Genomic DNA, 19,298 nt, shown 5'->3' with positions numbered 1-19,298 from the left:
GTCATGATCTCATCCTGAGTGGGTTTTTCTCATCTTGCTTTCTCCTTTGCATGTGGTAGAAAAAAAATAGGATTAAGGGGCTGATTCTTACCTGCCCTCCACTGTCATAAATAATCAGGAGTAACTTCACTGAAATCAGTGGAGTGATGCCATCTTAAAGTGAAGTGTGTTCACATTTAAATCCAAAAAAAAAAAGGATGAAATTATGTTCATCTCCAACTATAACTCCCATAGGTAAAGTTTTAGGATAGTTTAGAAACAGACTCCCAAAAACCACATTTGAGACAAAGGCTCATCTCTCAACACCTGTATAGACATATATATGGGTGGATTTCTAAGAACTTCAGTTCCAGTCTCCCTTCAAGCACCCAAAGCAGCCCCTGAAGCACAGTTAGCCCCTCAGTCCCCTTGTGCAGGCAATGATACCATTCACCTCAGAGCTGACTTGACTACTGGATCCCTTAAAAAATGCCAGTTTGTCACACCATTTCCTTTCATATCAAGAAATACAGAGCACACCTCTAGATAAAAATACTGTTTCTTAGGCTCCTAAGAGGTGCTGAGAGCAACTCCTACTACAGCTTCTCTCCTCCCTCTGTTACATGAGCTCATTATTCTCTTGGCTATGTCTCTGCTAGTAAACTAACCCATGCCAGAGCCCATTCTTCAGCCCTGAAGCCAACTGGCACAGCCCTATGCCTATGTATTATTAAACTCTCTTACACTCTCAAACAAGGTCCCCGAATCCAAACTGCCTTTTGGAGCGTCCTGGCCCTTCCTAAATCCCAGTAACACCCAAAGGTCATCTGAGACTAACTAACGTGTATCACCAGTGTGGTAGCACAGACCCTCAAGACCAACTCAATAGTGCACATATAAGCCAGCTGTATGAATACTGAAAGTGAATACTTTTTAATAAATCAGTAAGAAGTAGCAAAGCACTTGAAAAGAGTCTGGGAGATGGGAAGACACAAAAAAGGATTTCCTACTCAACTCCATTTTAAAAAAAAGGCTTTCATACAAGAACTGTGAAACAAACTGAGTTTTTACTTAGAAACCAGCTCCAGGTAAAGCTGTCAGCAACGTCTCCTGGGTCCCCCATTGCTCATAGCAGCAAGACAAGGGATGCCAAGGCTGGTCGGGGAGCTTGAACTTTCCCCAGCCATGGGAGAATGTGCCTCTTAGAGGCTGGGGAGAAGGACGGCTGTGCCCAGGGTGAGCCCAAAGCCCCCTTCCTACGTTCCCATCTTGTACCTTCTTCCACCACATTCCCTCTAGGGAGGTGGGAACAGAGGACTCTACTTCAAAATTAGCATAAAACGAGGGGGAGTTAAGGGAGCAACACGAATTGAGCAGTGACTTGGAGGTAAACACACTGTACACAAAGCCTTAGGATTATTTTTCCCGGGGCCAACTCCAAGGCTTTTATTCCCTCACTTATAATTAGCTGGTAAATATTGTACATATAATTGACCTTTCTAAACGCTGCTGAGTAGCTGGAGGTGTTGGGAGCTAATCCTGCCTGTGAAGACCTGGGCTTGTGCAGCACAGACTCTATCTGCCGGTGTGTAATGCTCTGCAAGTGCTTTTTTCCCCCGTCATTTACTGACACATTGAGATTTACTGCCCTGTGTCAGTGAGTTCAAGAAAGCCTTTAACTCTGAAAGCTCCGGGAACTGGCTCCAGCACATGCTTCAGGATTTATCCGTCAGTTTGTTACGCCTTGTTTGTCCAAGAAACAGTCAAGACTGAACGAGTCAGGAATGACAGAAATAGTACATGAAGTCACAGTTGCTCCACTTTAAAGCACAAGCATTTGTGTCATTTTCCTACCAAATACATATATGTGTGTTCAGCGAGCAAATAAGGCAATGGCAGAGGAAAGGCATCACATGCAGGATTTTACGGATGCCAGCTGATTTGTGCCCACTCCTCTGAGCAAGTGTAACACAAATTCCAGCAAGTATCAGCTCTTTCTGATCAGAAAAGCAATCACCGGGACCGTACACACTCACAAACCCCGTGAATGCTGCCGCAAGCCAGTCCTGGGAAAAACCTGTGAACGCTAAACTGAAGCTAAAAGGCAAGCACGTAAGAGAAAACGCTGAGCAGCTCCTGCTCTTTCCCTCACCTTCACTCACTGCCTGCCCAGTTTCTGTACAGCCCCACGCTGCTTTCTCCCTCCCTTAAACAGCTCTTTTTTCCATCAGTCACATCAACTCACCAGAGTCTGCAAAAACAGTATCATCTCGCAGATGCTGAGCTCTCCTGGGGAGTGAGGCGCACGCCGGGCTCCCGTCCCTTCCCGTCCCTCCCGCACCGCAGCCCGTCGCCCACCCACCTCCGAAACACCCAACGCCAGCATCCCGACCTGCATGGACAGGACCACGGCGTCGGTGGCGAAGTTTGCAAGAGAAGAATGTTTTTGCTCTCACCGCCTCAGGTTCCCCAGCAGCCTGGGAAGTACAGCGAGCTGCCTGGAGAGGAGAAAGTTGTTCCAGCGCTCGCTTTCTTGGCGTTCCCAGCAGCGGGGTCGGGAGCTGAGCCCGTGGGGACGGTGAGAGCAGGAATGCTCCGTGACAGGCGGGAGCGTGAGGTTTGCCTCAGCCCTCTCACATCCTCCCCAAAAGCCGGCGGTCGGGAGGGCGGGCGCCCTGTGCGTCTGCGGGAGGATTGGAGAGCGGAGCGAGCGCGGGAGCGAGTGTCGAGCAGGGCAGCAACAGGAAATGACACAGAAACTTCACCAGGCTCCAATCCAAACTTGGCCCCTGACATGAAAGAAGGGGGAGGCAAGGGGGGGGGGGGGGGGGAAGGAAGAGAGAAATTTTTCCCCCTCATTAACCAGCGTAAAAATCTGCTGACTGGAAAAGAAAACATCGCTGTGACAAGTTTTATTAAAGCAAGGAATGAAAGGGGGACGGGGGGGATTCCCATCAGAGTTTATTTATTTGAGCAGGAGTGGTGTGATGATGTTAGACATTGAGAGCAAAATGCCATTTTCAGCAGTTTTCTGACTTTTCTAAGCTCCTCGAATGCTCCGTCGTGTGCCCGAGGGCAGCAAGCTGGAGCAAGGTCCCCCTCCCTGCGTTCTGTGGGGCAGCTACTGCCGGCAAGAGCCCGGACATTCTACCTGGGGCTGCGGCTCCCAGTACAAGGGGACAGCGGAGGAGATGATGGGCCAGGGCTGCTTGTGGTCCTGTGCCCAGCCTGGTGAGGAGCACACGGCTCCACACGCCTCGGGGACAAGGCAAGTGGCAGCCCAGGTACTGGCAAGATGTGACAATGGCACGACCCACAGACGAAGAAAATCACGCTGCGCATGTAGTCAAACCTTTGCTGTGAAGGATGCAAGAAACTGCCTTAATTGAATAGAATTGGATGGATACTTCAGAATCACAGTGTCATAAAGTCATTAAGGTTGAAAAAGACCTCAAAGATCACTGAATCCAACAAGCAGCACCATGTTCACCACTAAGTCATAGCCCCAACTACCACATCCACACAATTTTTAACACTTTAAAGGATAATGACTCTACCATGTCCCCAGGCAACCTGTTCCAATGCCTGACCAGCATTTCAGTAATGAAATTTTTCATGATATCCAATCTAGTGGATTGTCTAATAGCATTATTCCTAATCTATTAGGATATTTTCCTAATATCCACTCTAACCTTCCAGCAAGGCAAATCCTCTGAACACCTCTCTACATACAGGGTACAAGGGAACAACAACTATTGAACTGAGTGGCATTTTTAAAGCATACTTTAGACATAACCCCCAAAATATGTGTCCTCACAGGCAGCCCAGACCTAGCTTGTCTTTAGGCTCTTTGTAAATCCCACCTGCCATTGCAGTAGGCAGTGCCATAAACCCTTTGATAGGACTTTCTGAGGGATCCTCTTGTCTTCCTGATTTGATGCCCACACCACTGAAGAAAGGTAGATGAGATGTCCAGACTGTAGACTGAGTAGCAGGTCAAATGGAAACTTTTCACTTGGAAAAAGGTGTATCACTCCTCATCCTGCTTAAAGATGTCCTACCAGATACAGTAAACTCTAGGGACAGTTGAAACCCAAGTCTAAGCTCAGACTCAACTCTTTCCTGGAAAGAGAATATGAGCATAGTCATTCTGGTCACAAATTTGAAAGTGGTGAGAGATTTATATTTTTTTTTCAAAAACTGAGCTTTCTCAGGCTAAAGAGGGCCTCCCTGAGACCTCGTTATTTCCCAATTAGTTTTATAGGAATATAATATCCCTATTAAAATCAGAAATTTTAGATATTCCTATTTAATAGGTATATTGTAAAGCCAGGTGAGATGACTTATTTAATCATTTCAGTCACCTGGTCTGATCACCTGCGTAGCTGAAGCCACAGACTGGTGTCCCAAAACCACACCTGAGTCATTACAAATTATGGCACATGGTTCAAGGAGATATCCCAGCCTGAATCAAAGGCTTTCAGGGAAGGATGAGCCATCTCAGATAAGCTATTTCAGTGGGTATCACGCTGTCAAGAAAAAAAGCTGCTTTTTTCATCTGCATTTGTCTGGTCTCACTCTCTACCCTCAACCCTGGCCATCATTCATCAGTCACTCCAGAAAGCTGCAGATCAAGCATAAGCAGAGAAAGCTGCAGCCTACCAAGGTACAGCCCAACCTCAGTTTACCCTAAGAAGAGCAGGAATATTTCAAGCCCAGGCATAGCTTTCAATCAAATATTTTGGTTGAAAGTACCCAAGCCATGCAGCTCTGAGTGGAAACTGGAGCCTGCTGCTCCCTCACCTTGTAAGCTCAACCTTACAAAACCACAAAGTCATCTTGTAACCTTGTCCTCAATAAATAAAAATAGCTGAGCTTTTTTAGTCTCTCACAGTAAGAGAGATTTATGGACAAACCACAAAATCGTGCCTGTCACTCTTTCAAGATCCATTTCCATTGCATTAAAGTCCTTTTTGAAATGTGCCTACCAGAACTGAATGTGGTATTACCTCAGTTATGCTGTAAATTTTTAACACACTTGGACTCCTATGAAGTTGTTCCATCAGAACCATCTCTGTCTTTGCTGTGCCTTTGTGAATTCAGTAGCAAGCTAACAAGCTGAATTAGGGATTTATTGTTATAGTATCATTTTACTCCAAACTTCAACCTTAAATACAAAACACTTTAAGATTTGGCATTTATACAGTGTTCAACATATGCTTTGATCCAAACAAGGGCTTTGACCTGCCTAACCTTTGGTGTATTTTTTTCACTCCTGTGAATGACTTGAGCACAATCGTAAGGTATCGATTGTCACACCCTTAACGAGAGGTTATTTTCAATTAATCAAAGAAATATAAACAGAGCCTTGTATTGAGTTCAAATAATATCAGAATAGTTGTGTCCTTAAAACAGATGTCTGAGGCTGTGTCTCCTTTCAGATCAGAGCTCATGTACTGTCAGGAAGACATCTTGCAGATCTGTTTGCTCAACCAGCTCAAAAAACCAATCGGCTCCAAAACCTGACATACTCCAGTGTGGCCCACTGAAGTCAGTGAACAGCCCATGATGCAGATTAGGATAACCAGGCCAAAATCAGATTTGTGAGGTCTTTACAGATTAGGGAGAACAGCAGAAGGGAATTAGATAGCACCAGAGTATTTCAAAGTAAGCCTAACCCTGTATCAAGCCCAGCATACTACAGGTGTTTCCCCACAGTTCTGATTGTGGCAAGGTAAAATAAAAACAGAAGAGGAAGAGACTGCTGGTGCACCTTGCAATGAACTAAACAGGGTCAGGGCTGGCCTTTGGCCTTGAGGCCATCAGGCACAGCCCAGCCATGTGCACATTGGAGGCTAAATGCCCTTAAACCCCCCAAAGCTCTGGTCCATGATAATGTTCAAGCCATGTCAAAGACCTGCTGATGGACTGGGACAAACAGGGACTGAGATAACACTTAACGCCACAAAAGTTTTCCAGTTGCAGGGCCCTGGTGCTATTTAATTAACTTAACCAATAAACTAAATACAGCTCATTTCAGAATGACAAGTTACCCAAAAGACCACAAGACTGAAGCCTTGGATAAATGCAAGCTTGCCCTTGTGAGTCTCAGACTTCTCTGCACAGCTTTAATATCCTTATTTCTTGCACTTCAGATACTGTTTTTTGTCTGTAAACTGTCCAAGGCAAGGAGCATATCAACCCCTAGAGCTCTGCCTTTGTCATTCAAAGCACAAGTGTGGTCCTTAAATCCATGGAGTGGCTATATCTCCACTCAGCTGAGCCACCTAAAAGGTAGATCTGAACTAAATAACAGTGCTGTCTCTGTGGTTAGTAAAGAGAGACTGGCACTTGTGGAAGATAATTTGTCCTATCCAAACACAGTTTGAGACAGGTGAGGTGAATCGCCTCTGGAGCTGCCCCTCCTACTCCAGGGATTATGGAGAGACTCTAGCTGACTCAGTCTCTGCACCAAATTTTTCAGTGTCTAACATGAGGACCAAAAACAAGATATGTGTTTACCTGGAATAGCAAAATTGATATTGCATATCTATAAAATAAATATCATAATAGTATTGTCATGCCTTTTGATGCCAGAAATAAGTTATCTTGTGTAGCCTCTGAATGAGGTAGACTCTGATTAGGCTATTAGGTTTCATGCAGTTACTGCTGGAGCCTGAGAAGCTGCCTGGCACTGAAGTACATCTTCTCAGCAGGGTGTCCAGCCTGGATTATAAAGTGTCAAGAGAGGAGCAAAGCCACCATGTCTTTCATTAACTCATTATCCTGAGAGTAATAAATGACTTTTCAATGTGACTTAATCTGAAATAGATTTCTATACTTGGTTTTGTTGTACTTATACGTGTGTAACTAAGTATTTCTGCACTAGGTGCCATTTTCTCTCTATAAAAATGCTTAGTATAATCAGTCAGCTTTTTTGAAAGTTTGTTCTGATAATCTAAACTCATTCACAAACAACACCTGCAGCAATGCCCAGAAAAGGCACGGGCAACACGTTTGAGAGTAGTCACTTTGCAATTAGCTTCCTTGAAAATGAACATCATATTTCCATTTTTACCTAAAAATAAGTGTAGTGGCAGGGAAAAGCTTGTCTCAAAAGGACAGGTTTTGCCTGTTTATTTATGAGGATTTGCAGTGTGAAACTGTTGAGATTTTAGAGTGAAATAACACACTTATGCATTTGGCTGCTGTATAAAGGGAATTTTGCTTGTTTGTGTTGCTTTTATTTCCTTTTTTTATTTTTTTTAATCCAAATGGCATCATGGTCCATGATGGAAAGCTGTGGGAGCTGTGGCGGAAGGACCTGCACAACCCTGGATAGGGACAATCTTTTTTTATCTTATTGGTAGACTTATAACTAAAACCACAACATGAATCATGTGCCAAAATACTGGGTTTATTACCTATGCTCTCACCATGGCGAAACTATTTCTATTTGAAAGAGTATCTTAAACTGCTTACAGCAGCAGGATTAAGGTGTGGTGAATTCAAACAGAAGGAAAAGTCTTACATAATTATTTTTTTTTTCTTGAATACCTTTCATTTCATACTAGAATGTCTGAATCCCACAAGGAAAACTACAATGCCTCAGAGATGTATTCTTTTCTGGCTTTTGCAATTTCAGAAATCACTGCAGTTTTCATATGTTAACATTAGATTATCTGATATTTTATAAAAAAATTATTGCTATACCTTTCCAGGCATGCCTGCTCCTTCCCATGCTATTTTTGGTATTTATGAAGCCAACTACATGCACCTCACAGGCAAATGACCTTTTAAAATTAATGAAGATCTGTAACATTTACATCCTATGTATTTTGCAAAAGGAGAAAAGCTGGTTCCATCTTGTCCCCTCTCCCTGCTCTACCCCCACCCCCAAACAAATCGGAATTGTTTCTCTCAAGTCTGTCTCTCTCCAGAAAAATCTGACCTACAAATGGCTTTCTCATAACTCAGCAGACTAGTTTAGTCCTCAGATGGATTTATCATTAACCACACAGGCACATGTTGTCCATTCTCTCTGACCTAATGAATGTGCTATAAATAAAATATCTCTAAAAGCAGGTTTCACCATACTTATCCAAGCTGTTGCTGCAAGTCCTTGTAACTCCCAAACCCACTTACATTAGAAACATTAATCACTTGATTATAATTCAAAGCATCAGCTCTCTACAGCTGAAACTCCCTAGCACTTGACTTTGGCTAGACCTCTAACCTCAACTTATCACTTTCAGGCATACTCCACATTTTCTTCTCCAATCTGTCACTAATGTTGGAAAGACGTGGGAAGTCGCTTTCAAAAGGTATTTTTAACCTAGGAGTGTCTCATTAAAAAGAAAGCTTACTATAGAAACTGAAACAAAACCTTTCCCACTTCACTTAATCGTAGCAATCTGAAAATACCAGAGGTGTGTTTCATTTTAAACCAAAGCAATGTAAAGAAAAAGGAAATCCTTTTGGAAAAGACACTGTGAGTGTAATTCCTACCTACCCCACAAATATGTTATATGATCATAAGATTATCTGTAGATCTTTGTATTGTTCGTCTTGAATGAAGGAAGCTGAATCAAGCCCTCTATTATTCTGACTTGCCTGCTCATTCATTAAAAGTGTACATGGACAGTTTGGGTTGTTTCTACTTATTTCAGTTGACAGTATGGAGATCATATTCCATCTTGACCAAAGGTTTTAAAAACCCAGAGAAACAAAAGATTAATTTGGGGATATTATTTTTAAACCTCGTATGATTAAGTCTGGAAATAGACAAAGAAAAAACTCCCTGAAGGACAGACACAGCTAATGAGAGCCTGAGAGGAAATGATCACACATTCTCAATTCTTCTGATGGATGTCCTTCTAGCCTTATTAATCAGACCTTTGTGATGTTGATAAATCACTGAAGTATGATAACAGATGAAGGTGAGTTTGGATGTAAAATGATCTGTGGTGAAGGATTACAATAAAGGAGGAAAAGGAGGGAAAGCCAAATACAGTTTTATAAACTGCATCCTTAGCCTGTGAGGACTTGTAGATAATAAATGTCATTTCTTTTCCACATTATCTAAGAGATTAAGAATTTTTCTCAATGTATAACTGCTGGGAAGCCTCTGCAGCACCTTCTCCAGTTACCAGGAGGTTTATATTACATCAATTGCCTTTATTTTCCATCAATTATGATTTCATTTACAAAGAGGAACTTAAAAGTACATTTGTTCTTTTAACTTTTTTTGAGGAGGTAGGTTTCAGAGGCAGGAAAGGAGAATCCATGCAAAATGCTCATAGTTTTGACCTTCCAAGGTTTGTCAAATTCTGCTTTGAGATTCCAGCAAGTTTTCTAGTATGACCTTATCCTGCTTGAGTAATCCTATGTCACAGAGGTGTCAGCAAGGTCTCCACACCTCCAGTCACTCTGTATACAGAGTTGTTGGTTTCTATGTTCAGTAAAGCCACCCAGCCATCAATCTACATGTATCACAGTTTGCAGTTTTCAAGGAAAGTATTTCCCAGAGCACTTAAAAAGTAAATAAATGCATTTCAGGTGCTGTTACTGATTAATCAGTTCTATTCTCTGCCTTCTACTAGTGGTTTTTATACTGCAGAATACAGCCCTGGCCATCTGAAGAAAACCAAAGCCATGCTTATTTACTGCAAATTCAAAATAGAAGGTTATTGAAATGAGGCAGCTTGCCAGTAAGAGAAAACTTGCCTTAAACAATGAAAGACAGAAAGGGGTACCAGACACCCAGGAGAGAAAGGACAGAAGTGCACTGGATGTCTCTGAGGACACTCGACTGAAATACAAATTTGAGTGCTTCACATGTAGCTTTTAATTGGTTTGTGTCACAACACGGAGAGATCTCCAAGGTGATGCCCTACCAGGCTGGCTGTGCTACGTCATGCTGCAGGACAGCACTTGGTAGGGAAATGCATCAGCTTGGTCCAGATGCAGTGAAATTATGCAAGGGACACGGTTTGTTGAACTGATGAACCCTATCCAGAGGCACTTTAGCTTGGATGTACTGTGGGTGTTGTCTTACTCTGTGTGGAGCCAGCCCAAACACGTCCATAGTGTACTGTAGGATAAACTGGGGTTTGGGCAGAAATCCTTAGAAGCGACCAGGTATTCCCAAGGAAAACAAGGCAATTTTTTCCCTGTAGTGACTGCTTTGTACTCCATGAAATAGCAGCGATGGCATTTCTGTTATTTCTGTTCTTGCCAACATTTCTGCATGTAGCTGTTTAACGGGAAGTACTGAAAACACACATGAATGGACATTAAATTACACAATTTCCCTTCAGGCTTTATAAGCCATCATGAGCATGAACAGGAGACAAGTACATGTTAACATAAATTCTAAGCTGTGTCATTTTATCCATTTAGAAAAGAGTGGAGAGGAGGGAAAATTGAGAACAACAGACGAGGAAAGAAAAGAGAAGGGGGAGGGGGAACAGAAAGTCCTATAAATAAGCTCTAGCATCTGAGAAAAAGAAAGCAGAATACCTGGTACTCAGTGTTGCAGTCTGGGATCTGCAGTCTGGGATGCATAAGTCTGTGGCATAGATGTGTATCAGAAGTACTGTCCCAGGGAACACACTCCACTGGAGCAGTCTAACTGCTCTCAGGGAGTTATGTTGGACTTATAGATCTGATTCTTGCCGTATGATTCTTGCCAGATGTCTGGCTATAGACAGCTGATCACTAGCAGACTATCTTAAGATAGACTTCAGCTGAGACTCATCACTTCCATCCCAAGAGCACTTAATTCTTACAATGCAAAGAATTGAGTGCTTGCAATCAGCATAGAAATATCCATAAATTACACTTTCATGCTGCAAAGCCTCTGCTCTTGAAATATGAAGGCAGCTCAAAGAAATAAAGGAGTATCCAAGCGCTCTTTCTGTTGCTCTTGAATGAAGTATGGTATGGATTTCTAGCTCTGGATTTAGGCCTGGAAGCACATCTGGTGTTTATTCTTGTGTCTGTCCTTGCATAGTTAGATTTGTGCTACACTAAAGAAATCATGACTTCCACAAATATCATAAATGATAAATAAAATTCCTGGCCTGAAACTAAATATTATTGTTTATTATGTTAGATTGAGTCCTTCAAAGGTCTGACACCAAAGCCTTTAAGTGTCTGCCACAGAGCCTTGGACTGCCATAGCAATGTTCCTGGAAATCTGACCAAAAATCCACCATCCTGAGCTACACATCAAAATCTTCCCAAACCACATGGTTGGTCTGCATTCAGCACAAGAGCAAAAAAACCAACAAATATTAACCAGGAGTCACCTCACTGCAATATTCAACCAGAATTCCTTACCTGCAGGAGGGGAGGAATTGCAAAACAAGAAAAAGAGCAGTCTTTGGCAACACAGAACAAGACAAAAGAACAGCAAGCTCACCTGGCACAGGAGGCTTGGATAAAACACTACTGGCTTCCAGTGACAGTGATGTGATGACTGGGAAGAAACCTTCTCTTTCCTGACATGATATTTGTTAAGTTGAATAGCTAGAAAAACCTTTAAAATTGAAGGTGGAGCTACCTCTGGTCACAGAAGCAGCCCTGTCTCCAGCAGCAGCACTGCTGCTAGGAAACATTACATAAGTGAGTTCATGGCAGGTCACAATCAGAAGACAGACAGAGACACAAACACTCCAGCAGGCATTATTTTTCCACTGCACAGCCAAAAGTAGGCAAATTTTTTAAAACAGTAAAACCCCACTGTGGTTGTAGACACTGTTTTTTAATAGGATGGCTTTGTGGTCAGTTTGCACCACTGACACCAACACCATCTTTGCTGCACTAAGTTGATAGTGACATAAATTTTCAATGAGCAGTTATTTAAATTAAGGCACTGGGAGATCTTCTGTGGAAACCTCCCTGTTCTTGACACCAGAGATCTGTTCCCAAATCCATTCAGCTACTTATTCATAACTGTGTCCCATGTGCTAGAGAACAGGAGATCAAAGATTCTGTTCTTAAAAATTAAAAAAGTAATAATACACAGAGGAACAATGAAAGCCTTCATCCCTCTTATGTAGCACTGTTGAGGCTTTCTCATTTCTAACAGAGATTACAAAGGAGAGAGAAACAGAGTCCCACAGAAGTGCACACTTCATAACTCAGGGGGCTCAACAAGGAGTGTTTGCTCTGTGGGGAACCCACAAGGCAGGAGCAAGGTTTCCCAAATGAGGCTGCATCATGAGCCCAGAACTAGAAATGCTCACAGACCTGGAATTGCACAGGAAAACCGTAATGTGGCAACAAAAAGGTCTTCCCAAATAGGAAACTTTGGTAACTGCTGCTCTTAAGGGATTTAGTTAGATGCTTCTGATCATGTCTTGTCATGGGCTAATTGTTTTCAGTATTTCAGAGTTGCATTTCTACTCTTAGGAAGGTGATGAATTTGAGCAAGAGGCTTACTATATAAGCAAGATGTCAGGAAAAAAAAACCTGGACAAATAAAACCTATCTGACATCCCTGAAGCCTATAAGTTTTGCCCCAACTTGTTAGCAGATGGCAAACCATTCTCCATAACTCCAGCGTGCATCAAAACTGGCCATTGCAAAGAAGCATGGTCGTGCTCTGGGAGAAATAACATGAATCCCTCCATTTATAACACAGCTCTTCTTGGGTTTTAGCCATTAATCATTGGCCCATCTGTATACCCAGAACTCAGCTTTGCCAACATGTCCTGGAGTCTGAGCTAAGATTCCTGAATCAAGCATCCCTTCTTCCTGACTTGAGTACAGTAACATTTTAACCTGAAATCCCCAGTGCCTCAGAGAATGAATCTTCCTTTCCAGCATGCAGTAGTAGAACTGACAATGAACACTGGTGCTAAGCTCCCATACCTGCTATTTTTGACCAATGTCTGTCAGGTTGGGCTGGATAGATAAATACAGCTATGGGACAGGTATGGACACAGAGATATCTGATAAAAGAATCTCATCCAGCTGAGAACATCATGGCACATCAAGTCTCTCCTCCACTGTCTATTCCAGTTTCCTGAAGAACTCTGAAATTCTATGCCCTCACCTTTGTTGTCTGCACTCAGGACATCTGCAACACATAGTCAAGGTCCAGAAGAAGAAAATGGTTAGCAACTGTGATCCTCTGAATCAGTGGAAATAGAAAAAAGTGTCTCATCAAAATGGTGGAATGTATTCATTTAGGAACTGCAGATTACTTCAGATGTCATCTGCTTTCACTAAAGATATGTGGTTCAATTCTTAAGCATCTCCTATGTGAAATAAAAGTGCAGCTACTGCTGCATAAAAACAATAAAAAACATTTCCATAAATATATTACCAACCAAGGGAGGGACAAAGAGAATCTCCATCCTTTATTGGAAGCAGGGGAAAACATAAAGGCAAAGAATGAGGAAAAGGCAGAGGTACTCAATGCCTTCATTGCCTCATTATTTAATAGCCAGACCAATTGTTCTCAGGGCACTCAGCCCCATGAGCTGGAATACAGGGACAGAGAGCAGAATGAAACTTCCATAATCCAAGGGAAATGGCCAGTGATCTGCTACACCACTGACACACACGTCTATAGCGATCCACCTGAGGATACTGAGGAAGCTGTGGGAAAAGCTCACTGAGCCACTCTCCATCATTTATCAGTGGTTTATCAGGGAGGTCCCAGAAGATCTGAGGTTGGCAAATGTGATGTCCATCTCCAGAAGGGCCAGAAGGATGATCCAGGAAACTACAGGCCTGTCAGCCTAACCTCAGTGCCAGGTAAGGTTATGGAACAGCCCATCTTGGATGCAATCACTCGCGTGACAAACAGGGGATCAAGGCCAGCCAGCATGGGTTTAGGAAAGGCAGGTCCTGCCTGGGTAGTCTGGTCTCCTTCTGTGACAGGTTTACCCACTTAGTGGATATTGTTTACCTGGACATTAGTAAAGCCTTTAACAGTGTCTTCCACAGCATTCTCCTGGAGAAACTGGCTGCTCTTGGCTTGGATGAGCGCACGATTCACTGGGTAAAAACTGTCTGGATGTTCAAGCCCAGAGTGATGGTGAATGAAGATACATCCACCTGGTGGCCAATCACCAGTGGGGTTCCCCAGGGCTCAGAGTTGGGGCTGGCTCTGTTTAGTATCTTTATCAACAGTCTGGACAAGGGGATCGAGTTCACCCTCAGTCAGTTTGCAGCTGACACCAAGCTGGGTGGGAGTGTTGATGTGTGGGAGGGTAGGAAGGTTCTGCAGAGAGATCTGGACAGGCTCGATCGATGGGCCAAGGAGACCTATATGAGGTTCAACGAGGCCAAGTGCCAAGTCCTATACTTGGGTCACAACAACCCCCAGCAGCACTACAGGCTTGAGGCAATGTCTGGAAAGCTGCCCACTGAAAAAGGACCCAGGGGTGCCTGTCAACAGTGGCTGAACATAAGCCAGCATGTGCCCAGGTGGCCAAGAAGGCCAATGGCATCCTGGCCTGTATCAGAAAGAGTGTGGCCAGCAAGAGCAGAGATACATGGTTTAGAGGTGGTCTTGGCAGTGCTGTGTTAATGTCTAGACTCTGCAAGGTCTCTTCCAACCTAAATGTTTCTACGATTCTGAAATGTGTAAGAGGATACACATTTCACAGAAGTCAGACCACCTTAAAATCCTATGAAAATAATATGCTGCACTTAATACACTCCTCTCCAGAGGGGAGGTTGTAAAAACAATAGTTGAAAGATACACGATCATTTTGCCTAATGCACTACTGGAAGATATTCCAATGCTCATCTGACAGGTGCAGGAAAAGAACGGAAAACAAAACAGTTCAGGCCGGGTCAGGTGATCTTCCCAAAGATTTCTCCTGTCTCTTTTCTCAATAAGCATATACCCAAGAGATTCTGTATGCAAACTGCTGCTCAGAAGGGAGTATGATACAATAATAAAAACCAACAGACACATCTAGAATAGCATTAAAAATTAAAAGCCCTTAGTGAAATCCAGTAGCTGCTGTATGTATGCACCCAGCTCACTGCAACAAAATGCTTTTCTGAAACTTTGGGAAGATTTTAGAAGGAGGTAAATGAGTGGATGCTCTCCATACATCACATACATTAAAAATGGGGTAATCATCACAGGCTTGTCTGCTGCACACCAGTCCTGGGCAAGAACACAGAACATCTGTGGCAGAGCTCGACCAATAAACAATTAATACTCGTCAAAAATGTGTAATGGAAAAGGAATCTTATTAATTAATCCAGTCCTGGTTTTGATGAGCCTGGTTGAAAAAAAGTAATAGGGTTGATGTAACAGGCTTCTGAAGAGCACCAGAGTTGAATTATTGAATAATAAACTTGGCTGGTTTAAAATAAACATAGTACAGTGTAGATGAATTAGAGACCAGCTGATACCTTTCCAAATTAAATAGTAAATGGCAAATGTTCACGCAGCAACTGAACTTTCCGTCCCATATAGATGCTGGCTTACCAGATGCTGTTTATTATTTTTATTGCTGGCATGGGAGAAAAAGTTAAATTATTATTTAGTAAGTTTGTGAAATTTTGGGAAGTGGTATGGGATAAAGAGGACAATAAAGAAAAACAATCCAGAGAGGAATTCAATAAACTGCATAGAGACAACAATATTTCAGAACAGATATGTACAGAGTTCTGAAGGTAAAATTAAGACATCTTGTTTCTCAAACATGAGAAAGGAGGCCAGAAGCAAACTGGTTAAAGTCTAGCAAGGGATAGAATGTAAGTGGTTTAATACAGGCATCTTCAGCAGCATAATGCATGTACTAGAGATGTAATATCAAGTAGAAGAAGCAAAGAAATTATATAACATCCCAACCTGGCATTGGCGCAACTGCTGCTGATGTTCAGAGCCTATTTCAGAGGCTGCAGGTTCTAAGGAACTAAAAAGACACAAGAATTAATGAAGAATCGGGAAACTTCATTCTGGAGAAAGACATGCAAAGATTTACCTCTTTAATTTTACAAAGAAAACACTGAGACATTCCTTAATAACAGATTATAAGTATTTAAAAAGAGAATTAGAATTAGTTAATGAGGTTTCTTTAGCCTTAAAAGATCAGCAATGCCCAATAGCTAGAAGTTAAACCTAGATATTCAAAACAGAAATAAATTCAGTTTCTTTGACAGTTTTGCAAAGGCTGTGGGATACTTACAGTCACTGTGAATCTTCAAACTAACTTTTTAAAATTTTCTCTCCAGTTCAAACAGTAATTAATTTAGGAAGGTATTACGGCCTCTTGGTCTCAGTAACCTATCAGTGAAGTGACAGGGCTTCAAATGCTTCTGTGGGACGCTATTTTACAACCTAATAAATGTCATCTTTGGGAAAAGTTTCATGGGGTTCTGCATTTATCTTTAATACACTACTAATGGACCACACTGAGTAACTGATTCCCTTGTTTTCTGTTCTCATCAAAGCACAATTTAAATAATGAACTTTCAGCAGATAATAACACCTTTTCTAATACTTGCAAAGAATAATCAGAGAATTAATCAAGTAATTAATTCTTAGATCTTAGTCATTCCTCCTACTCAAGACCCAAACCAATGTTCACTTAAGCACAGGAATATGTGAAGAATATTTCCTTCAGCCAAGCACTGGAGAAGGAAAATAGGCATTTGTGACCCTCAGACTGCCATATTTTGTGGTATCTGTACCCAAATCAGAAGACTTCACAGAGAAAACTGAGATTCTTGCAGGGGCTGAAATAAATGTGTTTCTCTGGTTAACACTCCTTCTCTCCATCATCATTTGCTTTTTGTCTGTGTCTTGTTATTTTAGTTACTCATGCTTTAATGTGCCTCCTAATGTCAATCCTGCTATTCAGTGTCAAAGCACTGAGTATGTTTCCTTAAAACCACAAATCATAGAATGGTTTGGGCTGGAAGGGACCTTAAAAATCATCTCATTCCAGCCCCCCTGTCATGGTCTGAAACACCTTCCACTAGACCAAGTTGCTCAGAACCCCATCCAGTGTGGCCTTGAACACTTCCAGGGATGGGGCATCCAAAACTTCTCTGAGCACCCCGCTCCAGTGCCCCACTACTCTCAAAGTAAAGAATTTTTTTCTAAAATCTAATCTAAAAAGCCATTCCTGAGGGGGCACCTGGAGTTGAACCAGGGACCTCTTGATCTGCAGTCAAATGCTCTTCCACTGAGCTATACCCCCGACTAAGCAAGTTTACAATATGGAATATAAACCAGCCTTGTCAAGCTGTTTGCCTGTGAACTGAGTTCAGCACAGACCATCTCACTGTATTTCTTCCTGAGCCTTACAGGAGACACACATGGTGGTGTAGGAATGGGGGGCAGCACCACAACACCTTATGGATTAATAACGTCTGCTGAGCCTTATAGCTGGACAGTGCCAACCAATGCATTGTGAAATGATGGTAAAATTGCTCTGCATTTCCTATAACTCTCATAACTCTCTCCCTGTACCTCTTTTCAGGTATGGAAGGTGGTTACCTGTCCAGATGCACACCATGAAGCAAGCTGCACTGCCCCATCCCTTTTCTTAGCCAGCACCTGCCCTTCTCCCCTCAGCAGGACAGCTGAACACTCACAGTCAAACTCAAGAGGTAAAGATAACCCAGTGACTCTGAGGACTCAATCTCCATGTCAAAGCAGTGGTGATATTCTCCAAAGGACAGTCCTGAAGTTCAGCTTTCCCTGAGTAAATCCCAGGCCTCTGGAAACAGACTGGAAAACAGTAAATTTAGTAAGGAAACACAGACCCCACAGCTCCCTATTGCTTCGCCACCCCTCTGTCTGAAATATTTAGTAGTATCTAGATACTTGCTAGAATCACAATATATGTTCAAATACCAGGACAATGAAACAGCATGGGTCAGCCAGGAGGCTCTGGTATGGAGAATCCAGCGTGAATGAAATTGGACAAACATTAGATAAATAAGTAGGAGAGGCTGAATCCTAGTGGAAACTTTGCTCTAAATGGTGAACCTCATGGACTGAGATTTCCAACTGAAGGATCTACAGATGGGTGTATTCACTGGGACTCTCTAGGTAAGACCCCCAAACTGAACTTTTTGATACCTTTTTCTGGGATTTTGATTCACCCAAAATTTGTAAGGTCAAAAGTTGTCAGTGTTAGTGCTTTGGAAAGCATGATTTCTCTCATGATGAGCACCATCCCAGCACTGAGCTTATATCATAGCTAATCCTCCTTCCAAATCATTAATAAGGATCCTAAACAAAAACAATTTAACATTGTTCCCTGCTGTTCCCCTGAGGTATCTCCCACCAAGTGTTGGCATTTATTCATCACTATGCATTTCTAGTGCCTCCAGCTTGTTTTCAGTCTGGTTTATAATCTTCATCTCCAGTCAATCTAAATTAATTTTTCAGCTCAGTCTTCATGAAATAATATATTAATTGTGTCGGTACATGAACAGACATCTTATTTACACAGATTAAATTACCACATTTTATTCATCTATTTGGTCTGCAGTTGGATCAAACTAAGTGATTATGTCTGGATTTGCTTCTTACAAATCTGTGTATGTATCATTCATATTCCTTCTCAATGGTGAAGTTAACATGTGTAGAGGGTCTGCATACTTCCCACATGCCACTAAAGGAATCCAATTAATAACTAAAGTGTGCTTTGAGTCACACAGAAACCTCAATAAACTTTTCTTCACCAGGGAAGAGGTTTGCTTTAACTGCTTACAGATTTACTTTGTTTGGTCTTTTCTCCATTATTCCATTCCAAGAAAATTCACCCCTTCCTTTTTCCATCATTTACATTCTGTCTTGGCAACTATCTTGAGAGTTAGTTAATATACATATGGCTCCATGTGAATGCATGGGCACAGCAAATTATTCTTCTTTCCTTATTTAGACTCTTTTACTAGAGATAGAAGACAAATTTATTGGATAGTTACTAGCTCTTTTAATGACTGCTGTTTATTTGTAAAGAGCAATACAACACATTTTCCTCTGTCCTCTGTTTTTCAGAGATAACTATGTGAACCAGCTCCTTGACTAATTGCAAGAAAACCAGCAGGCAGATCTGGTTTCCCAAGTTTCATTTCTAACATTTTTCTGTTTCCCATATCCCTGAAAGTTGCCTCACAGAGGTTGTATTCTGCCCCGTTCCCAATGTATTCAGTTAATGTTAGCATCAGGAGATATCACAGAGATTCAATAAATCCAGCAGTACTTCAAGTTCTCATTCTGTGGGGCTTCCTAATGCTGTCAGACAGTTTGAGGTCTAAAATGGGATGAAAGGAGACAAGGCGAAGTAAATATGTCACTTCCACTCACAGCGCTTTATGGA

At 42.1% G+C, this 19,298-nt stretch overlaps 1 protein-coding gene and 1 non-coding gene across 6 annotated transcripts in view; both read right to left on the bottom strand.

Annotated features, from left to right (window-relative positions):
• The window catches only part of EVA1A (eva-1 homolog A, regulator of programmed cell death), a 158,264-nt gene that overhangs the window by 62,774 nt on the left and 76,192 nt on the right, over positions 1–19,298 (bottom strand). Inside the window, exon 1 of one of the 5 annotated variants that reach the window (XM_027641180.1) lies at positions 11,405–11,466. The exons of 1 other annotated variant lie outside the window; for it this stretch is intronic. The gene's annotated coding sequence lies outside the window, so the exon portion shown is untranslated. Of the gene's footprint in view, positions 1–2,341; positions 2,683–11,404; positions 11,467–19,298 lie in introns of those variants that run through there. 3 more of the 5 variants (XM_027641178.1, XM_027641181.1, XM_027641182.1) reach the window with 3 other exon arrangements.
• On the bottom strand, positions 17,094–17,165 carry TRNAC-GCA. Its single transcript has one exon. It is a non-coding gene; the product is annotated as a tRNA-Cys (tRNA).

This window comes from Corapipo altera, unplaced genomic scaffold, assembly GCF_003945725.1.
Source record: "Corapipo altera isolate COAL_440 unplaced genomic scaffold, ASM394572v1 46, whole genome shotgun sequence".
Classification (NCBI taxonomy): domain Eukaryota; kingdom Metazoa; phylum Chordata; class Aves; order Passeriformes; family Pipridae; genus Corapipo; species Corapipo altera.
Note: the sequence above shows the minus strand (reverse complement) of the source record. Positions and strands in the feature narration are given on the sequence as shown.